The sequence below is a fragment of the Ursus americanus genome, chromosome 20, assembly GCF_024610735.1.
Source record: "Ursus americanus isolate L20-20 chromosome 20, mUrsAme1.1.p, whole genome shotgun sequence".
In the NCBI taxonomy this organism is placed as follows: Eukaryota; Metazoa; Chordata; class Mammalia; order Carnivora; family Ursidae; genus Ursus; species Ursus americanus.
The window spans coordinates 33540789-33558318 of NC_142146.1; positions in this window are offsets into that span (position 1 = coordinate 33540789).

The following is a 17530-nucleotide window of genomic DNA, read 5'->3' on the forward strand; positions in this document are numbered from 1 at the left end:
AATTTTCATGAACAGCTTCAAGCCATAGGTATGAACAAAATATCAAAAGGGATATCTGAAACTAGTGTGGATAGTAGCTAAAGATTCTTAAATATTATTTAGGGTAGGGGTGCCTGGGTGGCTCAGTTGGTTAAGCTTCTGACTCTTGATCTCAGCTCAGGTCTTAATCTCGGGGTTGTGAGTTCAAGCCCCATGTTGGCTCCACAGTGGCAGTGGAGCCGACTTTAAAAAAAAATTTTTTTTTTTTTTATTTAGGGTAGGGAATTTGGTAGAGCAACCATTTGCTTAATCCACATTTCTTGGTGACCTTGGAATTCTACCTCATTGCTCATATCAAATGATCTGAAATGAGCCCTGGCCCACTTTGAAGTTTCATCCTTGATAAGTTAGGTGTCTAAAAAGGAAGACACATACCCATCAGTTTTATTTCAACTCAATTTCTTAGCCAACCTGGTACAAAAGTAGATATTTTATATTATATATTTAAAAATTACATTTACACATCAATGTATTGTAAGTGTAATATAAATGCATTGCAGAATAAATGATTAACATTCATTAACCAATACCATGAAGAACTTTGGCTTATAACACAAAGAGCTAGTTGGTGACTGTTTATTTATTTATTTATTTATTTATTTATTTATTTATTTAATTTAAGTAATCTCTACACCCAATGTGGGCTCAAACTCATGACCCTGAGATCAACAGTCACATGCTCTACTGACAGCCAGCCAGGCACCCCTAGTTGTGACTATTTAGATGGCAGAGTAACTTTAAATTTTGTCATTTTCCTCTTTGGATAATTTCAGCATGAAAAAGATTTCAAAATTATTCTATTGACCTTAGAGTTCTACTTAAAGTGAAAGATGTTTAGCCAACTTGTTTTCATGACAATAACGATAGTGTTCCTTTCACAAAAGTCTTTTTTACTTTAATGACTTTATGGTTTTAGAGCAGTTTTAGGCACAATAAAGGAAGGTATGGAAGGAGGAAAGAATGAAGATATCCCCTATGCCCCTGTCCACACATGCATGGCCTCCTTCCCTATTATCAACATTACTCACCAGAATCATAACATTTACCAAAGATGAACCTATATTGACACATCATAATCACCCAAAGTACATAGTCTACCTGAGGGTTCACTCTTGGTGGTGTATATTCTGTGGGTTTGGAGAAATGTACAATGATATATATCCATCACTATAACATACTAGTATTTTCATTGCCCAAAAAATCTGTGCTCTGTATATTCATCCTCCTTCTCCCTGACCTCTGGCTACCACTAATCTTTTCATTGTCTCCATAGTTTTGTGTTTTCCAGAATGTCATGTAATTGTAATCATACAGTATGTAGCCTTTCAGATTGGCTTCTTTCACTCAGTAATATGCTTTAAACTTCCTCCATGTCTTTTCATGGCTTAATTGTTCATGGGGTTTTTTTAGTGTTGAATAATGATCCATTGTCCAGATGTACCACAATTTATTTATTCATTCATCTACTGAGGGATATCTTGGTTCCTTCCAAGTTTTGGAAATTATGAATAAAGCTGCTGTAAGCATTCCTATGCAGGTTTTTTGTGAACATAAGTTTTCAACTCATTTGGATAAATACCAAGGAGTGTGATGGCTGGATCATATGGTAAGAGTATATTTAGTTTTGTAAGAAACGGCCAAATTGTCTTCCAAAGTGACTGAAACATTTTACATTCTAGCAAGCAATGTATGAGGGTTCCTGTTGCTCCACATCCTTGTCAGCATTTGGTATTGTCAGTGTTCCAGATTTGGGCCATTCCAATAGGTGTGTCGTGGTATCTCATTGTTGTTTCAGTTTGTATTTCCCTGGTGACATATGATGTAGAGCATCTTTTCATATGCTTGTTTGCCACTATATATCTTCTTTGGTGAGAAATCTGCTAAGGTCTTTGGCCCATTTTTTATTTGAGTTGTTTGTTCTCTTACTGTTACATTTGAAGAATTCCTTGTATATTTTGGCTAACAGTCCTTTATCGGATGTGTCTTTTGCAAGTATTTTCTCCCAGTCTGTGGCTTGTCTTCTAATTCCTTTGACATTGTCTTTTGCAAAGCAGAAGTTTCTCGTCTTAATGAAGTCCAGCTTATCGATTATTTCTTTCTTGGATTATATCTTTGGTGTTGTATCTAAAAAGACATCACTATACCCAAGGTCATCTAGGTTTTCTCCTCTGTTAACTTCTAGGAGTTTTATAGTTTTGCATTTCACATTTAGGTCTGTGACCCATGTTGAGTTAATTTTTTGTGAAAGATGTAAGATCTATGTCTAGATTCGTTTTTGGTTTTGTGGGGTTTTTTTGGTTTTGTTTTTGTTTTTTGCCTGTGTATGTCTAGTTGTTCCAGACCATTTATTGAAAAGATTGTCTTTTCTCTATTTTACTACCTTTGCTCCTTTGTCAAAGACCAGTTGACTATATTTATGGGGGTTTATTTCTGGACTTTCTATTCCATTGACCTGTCTATTCTTTTGCCAATGTCACGCTGTCTTGATTACTGTGGCTTAATGGTAAGTCTTGAAGTCAGGTAATATCAGTCCTCCAATTTTGTTCTGCTCCTTTAATATTGTACTGGCTATTCTGGGCTTTTGTTTCTCCATATAAACTTTATTCTTTTTTATTGAGGTATAATTAACATACAGTATTTCAGGTGTACAATACAATGATTCAACAATTCTATACGTTATTCAATGCTTATAAGGAAGGGTACTCTTTTTTTTTTTTAAGATTTTTATTTATTTATTCGACAGAGATAGAGACAGCCAGCGAGAGAGGGAACACAAGCAGGGGGAGTGGGAGAGGAAGCAGCAGGCTCACAGCAGAGGAGCCTGATGTGGGGCTCGATCCCATAATGCCAGGATCACGCCCTGAGCCGAAGGCAGACGCCCAACCGCTGTGCCACGCAGGCGCCCCAAGGAAGGGTACTCTTGATCCCCTTTAACTATTTCACCCCTCCTCCACCCTGCTTCTCCATATAAACTTTAGAGTCAGTTTGTTGATATCCATAAAATAACTTGCTGTAATTTTTATTTGAATTGCATTGAATCTATAGATTAAGTTGGGAAGAACTGATGTCTTGATGATATTGAATTTTCCTATCCATGAACATGGAATATCTCTCCATTTATGTGGTTCTTCTCTGATTGCTTTCATCAGAGTTTTGTAGTCTTCCTCATATAGATCTCTTTTTTTTTAGGATATCATCTATTTGAGAGACAGAAAGAGTGAGGGAGAGAGAACACAAGCAGGGTGAGGGGCAGAGGGAGAAGTAGACTCTCTGCTGAGCAGGGAGCCCAATGTGGGGCTCAATCCCAGGACTCCAGGATCATGACCTAAGCTGAAGGCAGACACTTAACTGACTGAGCCACCCAGGCCCCACCTCATATAGATTTTATAAGAAAAACTTTTCAAAGTAATGTTTATTCATGATTCTTCCCTTCTCCAACCCTCTTACAGAGTTCTAGGTGCCGCTATTAGATATTTAGACCAAAGAGAGGTCTCCTGATTATGTTTTCTCACTTTTCACTTTCACTACTTTTACAAACCACATGAATATCTGTAACATAGTATTTTAGGGATCATGACCACTGTCTCATTTTACTCTCCCAAAATGAAGTATTCTTCCTTCACATTTTCACTTGGCTACAGGACATTTGCTATTACTTGTATTGGTAGACCTTTGCAAAAATCAGAAATGGTTTTCCTTTCTTTCCTACTCTTGCAATTAAGGTGTACTACCAACTGGTGGTAACCCATGGTTTTTCTATTCCTTTTTCTTTTTAAGTAGTCTCTACATACAGGGGCGCCTGGGTGGCTTAGTCGTTAAGCGTCTGCCTTCGGCCCAGGGCCTGATCCCAGGGTCCTGGGATGGAGCCCCGCATCAGGTTCCTCCGCTAGGAGCCTGCTTCTTCCTCTCCCACTCCTCCTGCTGTGTTCCCTCTCTCACTGGCTGTCTCTCTCTCTCTGTCAAATAAATAAATAAATAAATCTTAAAAAAAAAAAAAGTAGTCTCCACATACAGCATGGAGACCAACACAGAGCTTAAACTCACAACCCTGAGATCAAAACCTGAGCTGAGATCAAGAGTAGGACACTAAACTGACTGAGCCACCCAGGCACCCCTTCCATTCCTTTTTTAATACTGAAAACACAATTCCCTCTAAACATGAGCAATCAGTTACCAAGGTTGGTAATAAGAGGGACCACAATACCTCCCCTTTCAGAATCAGTAACCTGGTTACAGGTAAAACCCTATCCCCTCAAAATGGTGGATCAGAACTACTCAGACACTTAAAAAATAAATCTCATAAGCAGAGGGATAAAACTAGTGTGGATAGGAGGTAAGGATTCTTATATATTCGTTAGGGTAGAGAATAAAATATCAGTAGAACAACCAATTACTTACTCCAAGTTTCTTGGTGTCCTTGGAATTCCCACATCATTGCTTATTTTAAAAGATCTGGAATGAAGAATGACCTACTTTAGGGAGTCATCCTCAATAGGATAAATACAAAACAAAATATTGTTTCTATATAAACAGAAAAAAATACAGCATCTATTTTTTTTCCAGTCAAAAAAATGCACACATGGCAATAAATAAAAGGAAACAAATTAAATTGTAGCAGAACATTAGCACAAAAGAATTATGGTGAAAAGCAACAAATATTATAACCCTTTTAACTTCTATTTCAATTCCCAGGACCAACCTCTTTTACATGTTTTTGTTTGTGATTATTTAAGTATTTCTAAATATGCTCATATCAGCTTTATACAATATCTAATGACTCCCAGCTATAAAAGGTAAGGATTATGCTAACATCCACTTCAACATTTAACAGTTACATTCATTTTAGCTTTTTTGTTGGTTATCTTTGAAACTTTTAATAATATACTGTGAAACTCTAGATAATATTTCAATCTTAGATAGAAAGTATTTCAACTCTCCAATTTTACTACTGCTATTCTTCCTTCTCACCTTCCACTCACCTTCCTTAAACATAGTCAATAAGTCTTTTCTATTCTGTCCTCTGGGTGACTCAAAGTTAACAGCCAACTTCCAGGCTAAGAAGAGTGCCAAGGTTACATTTTCTTCTCCACAAGACTTCTGTCAGAACCACTAGAAAGTCACTCAAAAAAAATATGCAGAACATGAAGATCAAATGTATTCTCTTCCCTTACTATCAATTGCCCAAATATTTATGCTTCATATTTGGGCCACAAACTGCTTACATGGCTTTGTTTTTCCTAGAGTTTCAAATTGCCTCCCCCCCCCCCACTGCGTATCTTACATAATTTATCATATCAAGTTTTTTCATTTTCTCTACTCTTGTACAGAGATTCTCCTTCTTTTGCGCCCTGGTGATTGCCCCTAATCACCTAATGAAACTTTGTGCTTCTGCCTCCACTTAACCTAATTTTCTTTAACCCTGCTACCCACCTTTACTTCCCTTTTCTCTGCTCCATGGTTGGAGACACTCTTTTTCTAGAATCCACGTCTACTTTTTGGGTTTATCTTCTTGTTTTTCTGGAGAATATCCTCAGTAACTACTTATGAAAGAATCGGAAGGATACTTTAAGGGTTTTTTTTTTTATATTTATTTATTTATTTTAGAGGGGGAGTGAGAGAGCATGGGGGCAGTGGGGGGAAAGGGGGTAGAGGGAGAGAGAGTCTGAAGCAGACTCTGGGCTGAACGCATAGTCTGCCTTGGGGCTCGATCTTATGACCCTGAGATCACAACCTGAGCTGAAACCAAGACACTCAACCAATTGCACCACTCAGGCACCCCACTATCAGTTTTTTAATATTTGCAAACATTTTCATTCAGCTAGGTCTGTATAACTGATTTACTTTCCCTTAGAACTCTAAAGGCATTGTCTGGTGCACTTTAGTATTCAGTGTTATTAATAAATTGGATGGAAGTGTAGTCTTATTCTTAATAAATGACTAGTTTCTTAATTCTCTCATCATCACCAGAAACTTAAATATGTTTAATTTACTTTATTAGCTATAAATCATCTCTGGGTTAAAATATTTTATGAAGACAGGGGTGCCTGGGTGGCTCAGTTGATTTAATCAACTCTTGATTTTTGACTCAGGGTTGTGCGATTAAGCCCTGCATGGGGCTCTAAGGTGGACATGGAGACTGCTTAAGATTCTCTACCTCTGGGGCGCCTGGGTGGTATAGCGGTTAAGCGTCTGCCTTTGGCTCAGGGCGTGATCCCGGCGTTCTGGGATCGAGCCCCACATCAGGCTCCTCTGCTATGAGCCTGCTTCTTCCTCTCCCACTCCCCCTGCTTGTGTTCCCTCTCTCGCTGGCTGTCTCTATCTCTGTCAAATAAATAAATAAATAAATAAATAAATAAATAAATAAATAAAATCTTTAAAAAAAAAAAAAGATTCTCTACCTCTGTCTTCCACCACCCCCCCCACCCAGCACCCTCTACTCACACCCGTTCTCTCTCTCTAATATATATATATGTATATATATGTATATATAAACATATTCAAATCACTTCCTATAATCTTTCAGTGCATGTTTCTTATAATCAAGTTTTTTCTAAAAAAGAACTTTTTAATAGAAATATTACAGGCATGCAACCAATTAAAAAAGTAAAAGTTATTTGCCTTTCCTTTTCCCTTGATATCTTATTTCTCCTTTCCAGAGGCAGCCACTGTTATCCATTTCCAGAAGCTTTTGGACGTTCTCTTTAATCTGAGTGTTATGGCATTTCTAGGGATAAAAATTTAATAGCAAGCTATCAGGATCAGAATTGCAGATTTTTTCTTTCTGAATCAGTGTAAGTAATCAATGACTACAAATATCTTGTCAATGACACTTATGTAGACATTTATTGAGCTCCTACTAGTATATATGGCAGAGAGTTGATGTGGTTTTTTGTTTGTTTCTGTTTTGAGTTTTTTGTTTGGTTAGGTTTGCTTTGGTTTGTTTAGAGCTTTATTGAGGTGTGATGACATATAATAAACTGCACAAATTCAAAGTGTATGATTTAATGAGCTCTGACGCATATATAAACCCATAGAACCATCACCACAATCAGGATAATAAATACGTTCTTCAGCTACAAAAGTTGTCTCATAGCCCTTTGTGATTCATTTCCCCCTGCCCCACTTATTTATCCCATCCCCAGGCAGCCACTGCTCTGCTTTCTGTCTACTGGTCTGCTTTCTAATACTATGGGTTAATTGCATTTTCTGGAATTTTATATAAATGGAATAATACCCTCTGTACTCTTTTTTTGTTTTATTTCTTTACTCAGCATTATTGAGATTCAACCATGTTGTTGTATGTATCAATCATTCATTCCTTTTTAGTGCTGCAATAGTATTGCATTGTATGATTTTATTATAATTTATCCACTATCTGCTGACAGATATTTTGTACATATTTTTTGTCTTCTAGTAAAGCTGCTGAATACTCAGACACTCTGATTATGTTTCACTGGATTTGGCCTTTAGGTAGACTATAAAAAGGCTGTAGAGCGAGGACAAGTAATTCAAATACCTGCAGGAGCCAGACAGATAAGAAGTAAGTACAGGGAAGGGGGGAAACTAAATGTAATAAAAGTAACATTTTAAGCCTTATGGTGAGTGACAAATTGACACTTGGCTTCTTTGTTGGGAGGGGTGGAGATTATGACTTATGCGGGAGCTCAAACCCAGTCTAAAGCAGGTAGCTGCTTCTCAGAGCTAGCTGTTCGTTGCTATGTTGTCCAGTGTTGCCAGGTTTTCTGTTTTGTTTTGTTTTGTTTTTCTTTTTCTTGTCCTCAGGGATAGTTACAAATCCAGATTTTATATAAAGTTTCTTGATTTTTTTTTTAAATCTTTAAAATGGCACTATTTTCTTCCCTTCCCAAGTATGGAAACAAATGAGAAATAAGATCCAGTAATCAGAAAGAAGAAAATAAAAATACTGGCTTAAATAAAAATCCTAACATTTGTTTAATTGGATACTGAATACATTTTCATTTATTGTATTCTCTCTCCTTTTGGTCATGTTTGAAATTTTCATAATAAATGCAATTTATAAAAATTTGCGGGATAAAGTCAATTAGAGAAAGATTTGTCTTGGCCAGTGGGCTTGCTATTGGTCTCCTCATTATAGCCCACAACTGAATACATCACCTGGTCAAAGGGAGAACTGGACAACTTCAGGCCTTCCCATGGGATTCAGGCCTGCTCCATACATTTATAACATTGAGGAGCACTGAATTTGTTGAATCCTACTGACAAGCCAGGGGATAAAGAAAGACAGAGAGAAAGGGAGTGAGACAAAGACAGAGACAGAGAAAGCCCAGAAAGGCTTTAGCCTTTCAAGCTTAACTCCTTCTCATAATCTCATCTACCAGTGAAATCATTCCTACTTCTGTGGGGAGCAATTGAGGAGTACTTCTCATTCTTTTTCTTCAAGGAGATGGAAATTCTCTCCCCTCTATGAAAACAGAAGGAGTGAGAGATTTAAATGCTTCACCCCTGTGATGAACATTGTGATGCCCTTCCCAGATTCCCCTATGATAAGGACTTGTTCCAGGAACTGAGTGTACTATTGACAGAGTCTTTGGTATCTTCAGGATTATTACAATTGCAGAAAGCTACATTGCTGAAGTTTTGGCCCCTTCCCAGGGTATCCCACATTCAATTATGGAAGAAAGTTGAGGCATAAGAGTCTGACCATCTTAGCCAACTTGGGACAACTGTGAAGGTCAATTCTAATCTCCCAAGCTCCCTATGGAACCTGCGTATAATGCAGTTTCTCCCTCTGCTCAATCCTGTTTCTTTCCCCTCCCTTCCACAACTAGCAATCCTGAGGGCACTCCTTAATAAATATCCAGCCTATTAAATTCTATCTCATCGTCTGTTCCCTGAGAGCTCAGCCTTTGGCAGTTGGTGCCAGGACTGAAATCTGAAAAAGCAGGCACTCAGATGGGGTATTGGAGCTTAATCTTTACCTGCCTACCTGACAATAAAGACTTCTATCACAAAATTATGGTCCAGTTGTTGAAACTTTCATGGATGCTGAATCAGGTTGGTACACCAGTGGAAAGGTATATATTAGCTGTGTGATATATCAAGTATTTCAGAAATATGGGGAAAATAGTAACTGTAAGGACAATGAATTTGGGTAGTATTATGGATCCCCAAAAATTTATATGTTGAAGTCTTAATCCCCAATGTGATCATATCTGGAGATAGAGCTTTTAAGAGGTAATTAAGGCTAGGGGCACCTGGGTGACACAGTTGGTTAAGCCTCTGACTCTTGGTTTTGGCTCAGGTAGTGATCTCTATGCTCAGCTCAGAGTCTGCTTGAGTTTCTTTCTCCCTCTCCCTCTGCCCCAGGTTCCCTCTCTTTCTCAAATAAATAAATAAATAAATAAATAAATAAATCTTTTTTAAACAAGAAGTAATTAAGGCTAAATAAAGTCATGAGGAGGATCCTGATCTGATAGGATTAATGGTCTTATAAGAAAAGAAACAGAGATCTCTTTCTCTCCTTCTCCCTCCCTTCTTCCCTTTCCCTCTCTCCCCAACTCTCTCTCTGTGTCATTTCCTTTCTCTCCCCCACTCTCCTTCTCTCCCTTTCTCTCCATGCATGCCAAAGAAAAGGCCACTGTGAGGACATGCAAGAAGACAGGTGTCTGCCTGCCAGGAAGAGAGCTCTAACCAGAAACCAAACTGACCAGCAGGTACCTGGATCTCAGACTTCCCAGAGCTGTAAGAAATAAATTTGTTCAAGCTATTCAGTCTATGATATTTTGTTATACTAGTCCTAGCCAGACTGATGTGCTGGGAAAAGTTAAAAAAAAAAAGTTAATGAAAACCTAAGAGTGATTAATCATCAATTGAAAGTTAAAAGTGAAGACTACAGTCTTTCCAGTAGCATACAAAGTGGCTCTCATCTCCTGTAGTGGGAGACTAAAGTAAGCTAAAGAATAAACTCAGTCATAGTGGCTAAGCTACAAAGTACATTTCTAATCAAGACAAGTATATTAAGCCAAGATCAAGGCCCTGGTTGGGGGAAAAAATAGGACTTAACACATTAGATGAAATATTCCCAGAAGTGGCCCAAAGTTTCCTATTAAGATCTATCCCTTCCCCATTGTTCAGAGATGGTGCAGAGATCTCTTCCCATCAAGGCAACAAACGGCCTCCCTCAAAAGATTTGCTCTCGGGAAGTCTCCTGTCCAGTAGGCCTTAATGATGTTCAGTTTCAGTGTTTTGGATATGATAATGGAGGAAAGGAACTATACCCCAAAGGAACTGGAATATCTAGTCAGCATGAACTGAGATTGTATGTATAGGATTGAATTTTGAGGACGCTTGATGAAAAGAAAAGGAACATAAGGTGGATAACACAGAAGTTAGATTTGGAAGCACTCTCCCAGTACTCAAGATTTAACGTCATAATAAGAACCCCAGGAGACTGTGTGAATTTGCTATTAGGATGGTTTCTAGAAGCATGGAAAAGGTGATGGCCCCATACTAAATGAGGTTAAAATGCCAGAATTGCCATGGCAGACAGTGGAAGAAAGAATTAAAAAGATCAGACAACTGGTTATTCTGGAGAACATATACTATGTAAAGATGAAAAACCCGTCAGATGATTCACTTACAGAAGGTCAGGAGGCTGCGCCATATGTCAAGGACATAAGAAATGTACTGTTGTGAGGGGCACCTGTCTCATTAAGAGGCTCAGTAGAGACTTTCTATAGGCCCGATCGGATGGTAAATGAAGCCACTAAAGAACTGGGTTTACTGATAGCAATAGGTAAAATAGGACCCCAAAATTAGAGAGACCAGATTGTGGTGTTTAGTGGTCAGAAGGCAAGTTGGACAATTATTATAATATAGTCAGGGGGAAGTGATCCACAAAGAATTATAGAGATATTTAATAGAAAACGGTGTCTCTAGGGGAAAAATAAATGGGTAGCCAATGAGGGTGCTACTACATCCGATGATACAGCTTGTATCATCAGATGAATTAAAAATATATAGCCAGGAGAGTGAGTCAGTCACCCCAATTAACATCATGATCCCTTGCTGAGTTTCAAAATGTGAATCTGTTTTTAGACCTGGAGCCTATTAACTCAAGAAGAGATCAAGCCTCCATGAGGAAGGAACCTGCAACACTATGGCAAATGTATACAGTAACGATTTCCTCAGTACTTCCCCAAAGATTGTTCCAAAACCTTTGCACCTAAGACCATTTACTCAGACAACTGTGCATTGGGAAAATGGGAATATGTAAATATTTCAAGGACTGTGATCACAGAGTCTGAATTGACACTGCTACTTGGAGACCCAAAGAATCATCACAGTCCCCTTCTTAGAGTAGGTGCATATGGGGGTCAGGTAAGAAATTAAATCCTATTCAAAGTCCAGGTTATAGTAGGCCAACTGGTCTATAGACCCACATGTTAGTTATTTCTTCAATCCTCACATATATAATCAGAATATATACACCTCATAGGTGGTACAAACCCTTCATTGGGTCCTTGGCCTATGAAGTAACAACTATGGGGAAGGCCAGATGGAAGCCTCTGAAACTGCCCCCTCCCTTAGCCAAGACACAAAAAACAGTAGTGCTGGAGGGAATGGTGGAAAATAGTGCTACTCTTAAAAAGCTAAAGGATGCAAAGGTGGTGAATCCCCATCATACCTCCATTTTGTTCACTGGTCTGGTCCCTGTGAAAACCTTTGATTCTGGAGATAGACACGAGATGTGGTGTCTTTGCTAGAACAGAGTAACATGGACACATGCACATAGTATGTGACCTTTAATCTGATAAGTATGCTCTTTTCCATCTATCTCAGAAAGGAGAATCAGAAACAGTTCTCATTTACATGGAATGGGTAACAGTATACATTTACATTTCTGCCCCATGGCTATATTAATTCTTCCACATTTAGTAATACCATAGTTGTCAAGAACTGTGAAAAGTTCTGAGAATTTACCCTATTTGCCATCTAACAAGTTAGTCTGCCACTTTTATGAATGCTAGCAGAAGACATGAGACTCCTGGGTCAGAGTCAGAAGATTTTATTGCTCACAGCATGGCAAGCTGCGAGTGACTTATGTTTGCATTGGTTTTCCTTGTTCCCCAAGTACCATAAGGAAGATGTGGAGGGGCCTAGATAGGCACTGTGCATACAGTGGGTTTATATCATGGCTAAGGTACTCAAATTCCCAATGTTCCCAAATGCTTCCCCAGAGGGAGTCATAATCTTTATTACACTGGAAAGTAAACAGATCAGTCTTTTGTTCTGAAGAGAGACACTATCTCCACCTCTATCTTTTTAAGGCTGCTCAGTATACAAACATCCTTGAAAAATGGCTCAGAACAAAAGCTATTGCTGTCTGCTTGCAAGAGGTGCAGAAATATAAGAGATCCATGATAAATTGTCTCCCAACAATGAACTCTGCAACGTTGAAGGTACAGGTCTCCAAAGGGAGCACAATTTTACCAAGGAACATAGCAAGACTTCTGCTGAACTACAAGCTACAGCTGCCAACCCGTGCTCTTTGTGTTCTTGGAGTCCAGGGACCAGCAGGCAAAAATAGGAGTCACCATTCTGGCAAGAGAAGGTTATACAACAGAGGCATGGAGGAATATGCTCGGCATTCAAGTGACTCAACTGGACACCTCTTGGTGTACACTTGCCCGATTTTAACCAGAAATGCACAAGTGTGGCAATCTCAGTGCAAGATGGGCATAGTCACCAGGAATTCCTACCCTTTAAGGATGAGGGTCCGGGTCATGTCACCAAGTAAGCCACTGAGACCAGCAAGGATGATAGCTGAGGGCAAGAGGAATCTAGAATGGACAGAGCAAGAGGGAGATGATAAGCATCAGTTATAACCCTGAGACTAGCTGCAAGGCCAGGAATTGTAGTTTGTTTCATCAACCTTCTCTTTTTAAAGTTTCCCACAGAGAAAGGGGCCCACTCTAACAGCAGTGTTGCTGCTCCCAGAACATATATGAAGAAATATATCTGAACAGAACAAAGGGTAGACTGCAGTGGATACTGATCATCATATGCTGCCCACATCCGTCTTGGGTGAAGGATTTGTTACCCTAACTTCTGGGAATGCTGTGAGCTGCTTCAGAGATTGCCTCCAGTGCGGAGAGGCATGTGCTTTTCTGGGATGGCCCATATCCAATGACTGATCAATACCAGTGTATAAAAAGGCCTGCCCATCCCAGTCCATTTGGAATAACTCTGAGAGGCCATTCTAGCGCAAGAACTTCTTATGATGCCATCTGAGGCTCTCATTTGGCATGCATCCCATTTTATACATTCATATATATTTTTATAGAAATTCAAAATATTCTTTGTTTTCAAATAATATGCATTGAGATAAAAATATCACAGCATAATAATAGTAAATGGTAGAAATTAATATAGAAGATTATAGGTACAGTTTGATACCAATTTTGACATTATTTGGGGGATTGTTTCTTACCAGCATATATACATGGCTATGTATATATCCACACACACATACCTACATATACTCAGACAAAGGAAAAGACTGGGAGAAAATATACCAAATGTTAACAGTGGATATTTCTTTTTTTTTTTTAAGATTTTATTTATTTGATAGAGAGAGAGACAGCCAGTGAGAGAGGGAACACAAGCAGGGGGAGCAGGAGAGGAAGAAGCAGGCTCCCAGCAGAGCAGGGAGCCCGATGCGGGGCTCAATCCCAGGACTCTGGGATCGCGCCCTGAGCCGAAGGCAGATGCTTAATGACTGAGCCACCCAGGTGCCCCAACAGTGGATATTTCTGAATATTATAATTGTAGGTCCTTCTAAATATCTTTAACTTTTTCTAACTAAAAACAAGTAACATACATGTACATGGTTATTAAAAAAAAAAGAAAAGAAACTTACATTGCAAGAGAAACTAAACCTCCTTCACATTCCACATGCCAGATCCCTCTCCAGAAGAATCATTTTTACAGATTTCTTATGTCTGATTCCAGAAATACTGTGTGCCTATATTAGCATAAAGTATATAATCTCCCTTTTATGCTTTTTTATTTCTTATACAGATGAGAGCATATTGTTAACATTGTCCTACATCTTTCCTTTTCTCTAACAACTGGAGTTGGGGATTATTTATCCCTATATATCTACACCTGACCCTTGAATATCACAGGTTTGAACTGTGTGGGTCCACTTACGCGTGGAATTTTTACAGTTCAGTACTATAAATGTATTTATTTTTCTTATGATTTTCTTAATAACATTTTCTTTAGCTTGCTTTATTATAATACAGTGTATAATATATATAGCATACAAAATATGTGTTATGTTCATATTATCAGTCAGGCTTCCAGTTGATAGCAGGCTATTAGTAAGGTCAGGGGGAGTCAAAATCTATATATGAATTTTTGACTGCATGGGAGGTCAGTACCCCCAGCCCCTATGTTGTTCAAGGGTCAACTGTACTTTCTTTTAATGGCTGACCAGTATTTCAATGCATGGATGTACCACGTAGATATTTAGGTTGTTTTTAGTCTTTTACTGTTAAAACATTCTTATATACCCACCTTTTCAAGCACATGGGGTACACTTGCAGGATAAATAGAATTGCTGGATCCAAAGGTATGTGTATTTTAAATTTGTGTCATTATTTTTAATTGCCCTTCAAGGAGAGAGTACCAATTTATATTCACAATCTACAAAAAAACAAGCAGGATAAGAAACTAAAAATGCATAGTATTTCATTTTTCCTAAAAACTGAACCATATGATATAGAAAACAAAAACACTAGAAGAAACTACACAAAAATGTTTAACAGTAGATTTCTCAAGGTAATAGAATTACACGTGATTCTTATTTTCTTCTCTATATTTTTGTGCCTTTTCCAAATTTTCTATAGCAAAGAGACTATTATAATCAGACAGAAAATAAACATGTTTTAAAAACCAAATATTGAGTGTTTATACATTTTGATGTATTCTAGAAACTGTATGTCATAAACATCATTTTGTATTTTACCTCCAAGGGTATAAAATAATTGCATTTAATTTATCACAACATATCAAAAATGAGATGACTTATTGGAACACTAATATTAATATTTAAATATGAGTTATTAAAATAATTGTATTTAATTTTCACTACTGAAAATAATCTTTTAACTTAGGGCTAAAGCACTGGATGTTCTTTTCTTTTGTTTTTTTTTTTTTTCTTCTTTTTTTAAAAGATTTTATTTATTTATGTGACAGAGAGACAGCCAGCGAGAGAGGGAACACAAGCAGGGGGAGTGGGAGAGGAAGAAGCAGGCTCCCAGCAGAGGAGCCCGATGTGGGACTTGATCCCTGAATGCTGGGATCATGCCCTGAGCCGAAGGCAGACGCTTAATGACTGCGCTACCCAGGCGCCCCTCTTTTACTTTGTTTTAAAGATTTTATTTATTTACTTGAGAGAGAGAGAGCATGCGAGCACCAGCGGGGGAGGGGAGGGGGGGAGGGAGAAGTAGGCTCCCTGCTGGGCAGCGAGCCCAACTTGGGGCTAGGTCCCAGGACCCTGCGATCATGAACTGAGCCAAAGGCAGATGCTTAACCGACTGAGCCATTCATTCTTTTAAATGAATGGTCTCTGAGCACATGTGCTGTAAACAGACATCTAGAATTGGAAAGAGATCATGAGACCAAAGTCCCTAAGTCCTCCCACTAGAAACAGTGAGGCCCAGGGAATCTGCATGTGCCTCCCAGAGGCTGAGACCAAGATGGGTTACGAATTCCTGAAAAAGGGGTTTCCCTTCTGACAGAAGGCAGGGAGAATCTGAAAAAGGAGCAGTTCTTATAAGTTATGTTTTTATTCATTTAACTAATGTATTTGAGAATCTTTTATATGTACAGCACTATGTTGGGTGTTGGGGAGACAATGATGAACAAGACAGACATAGTTCCTGCCCTATTAGAAATTTACATTCTGGCAGAGGATGAAAGCATTAAACAGCTAATTATATTTTAATAGACAACTAATTATATAACAACTAGGTATATAATAACTATTCTGTTATAAGTACTATGAAAAAGTACACAATTCTATGAAGCCACCTGACTTTATAACAGGCATACCTGACTAATGTGAGAATTCTCAGAAAGGCAACTTCAAAGAAATGGAGCTTTAGCTGGGACTTGAAGAGAATGGGTTGCTTTTAAGAGTTACCTGTGCCAGTATCTTCCCAATTGTGTTCTGTGATATCAAGTTGAAATTGGGGTTTACACCACAGATATTGGCAAATGCTACAATCAATGATTCTCCCCCACTCCAGCCCTGAGAGCCAGTTGTTAAAAATTTACCAGCGTGCCACTGCTATTAATGTATTTTGCCAAGGCAAGGACTCAGTTGCAGGACAGTAGATGCTTTCTGTACCTGAGAGGAGATGTAGGATGAGGGCAGTGGTGGAACTGATTATGTCTCTGAGTTTTTGTTCACTTTACCCTTGCAAGGTCCATCAGCTTTTTGAGAGGAAAATATTGCCTAGGAGAGTTAATGAGGGGCTCATTTCCATGAATGATCTTTAGTATTATAATCTATCTTGTGTAGTACTGTGGTTATTTTTAGATTTGATTTGATTATGTAGAGTTTCTACCATGAGTTCAAGTCCTTAGGTAACTTTGTTTTACCCCTGCATCATTCCAGCTATTCAAACCAACCATTCAGCTGTTTGCTGATTACCTACCCATCCTTTGGGATTATGAAAGGCTGACAGGGGAGGGTAATAGGGTCACTCTTATCCCAAGCATCAGCAGGATTGGTAACAGTTGGGGCCTGCTCCTTCTTAGCTTTTGCAGGGAAGTATCTTGTCAATTCCACCCAGAAGGAAGGCCTGCTGCCTACCAGCCCTCCTTCAGAAAGATCTTTAAGGTACATTCGGCCTCTTTTCTCCTACTCCCTTTTCCTCAACTACTGATGCCAAAATGGAGGATGGTCTTGTACCTCAGCAGCCTACTGGTACCTACTTGGATGCTTGCCCTAGCCAGGTCCATTTTCTGGGGCTACTCTTGGCCTTCTCTGGCCTGACTGATTTACAGATAGCTTTCCACAGTGGTTCTGGGTGGTACTGCTACCATCTCTACTCAGGAGATGTCGTAAGCGTCTTACCAGAGGGTGGGACTGTCCTTGCAGCTCAGAGTTCAGACTGGCTTAGAGTCTTCAGTGGGCAAGGTCATGGCTTCCCTTAAAAGCTTTAGCTATTGCCCTCTTCAGGTTGGGGAGTTTCCCAGGATCCTCCTCCTCTCTTGTGCTTCAAATTGTCCTGCTTTTATTTGATCTTTTTTCCTTCTGCCTGTTATCTTTACCATTCTCCCCCCCCCTTTTTGTCTCTCTCTCTCCCAATTATTCCTTTAGATAGATTTTGATGATCCATCTAGCTGTTAACCTTTTCCCATTAAAAATTTTTACTATGGGGGTGCCTGGGTGGCTCAGTCAGTTAAGCATCCAACTCTTGATCTCAGCTTA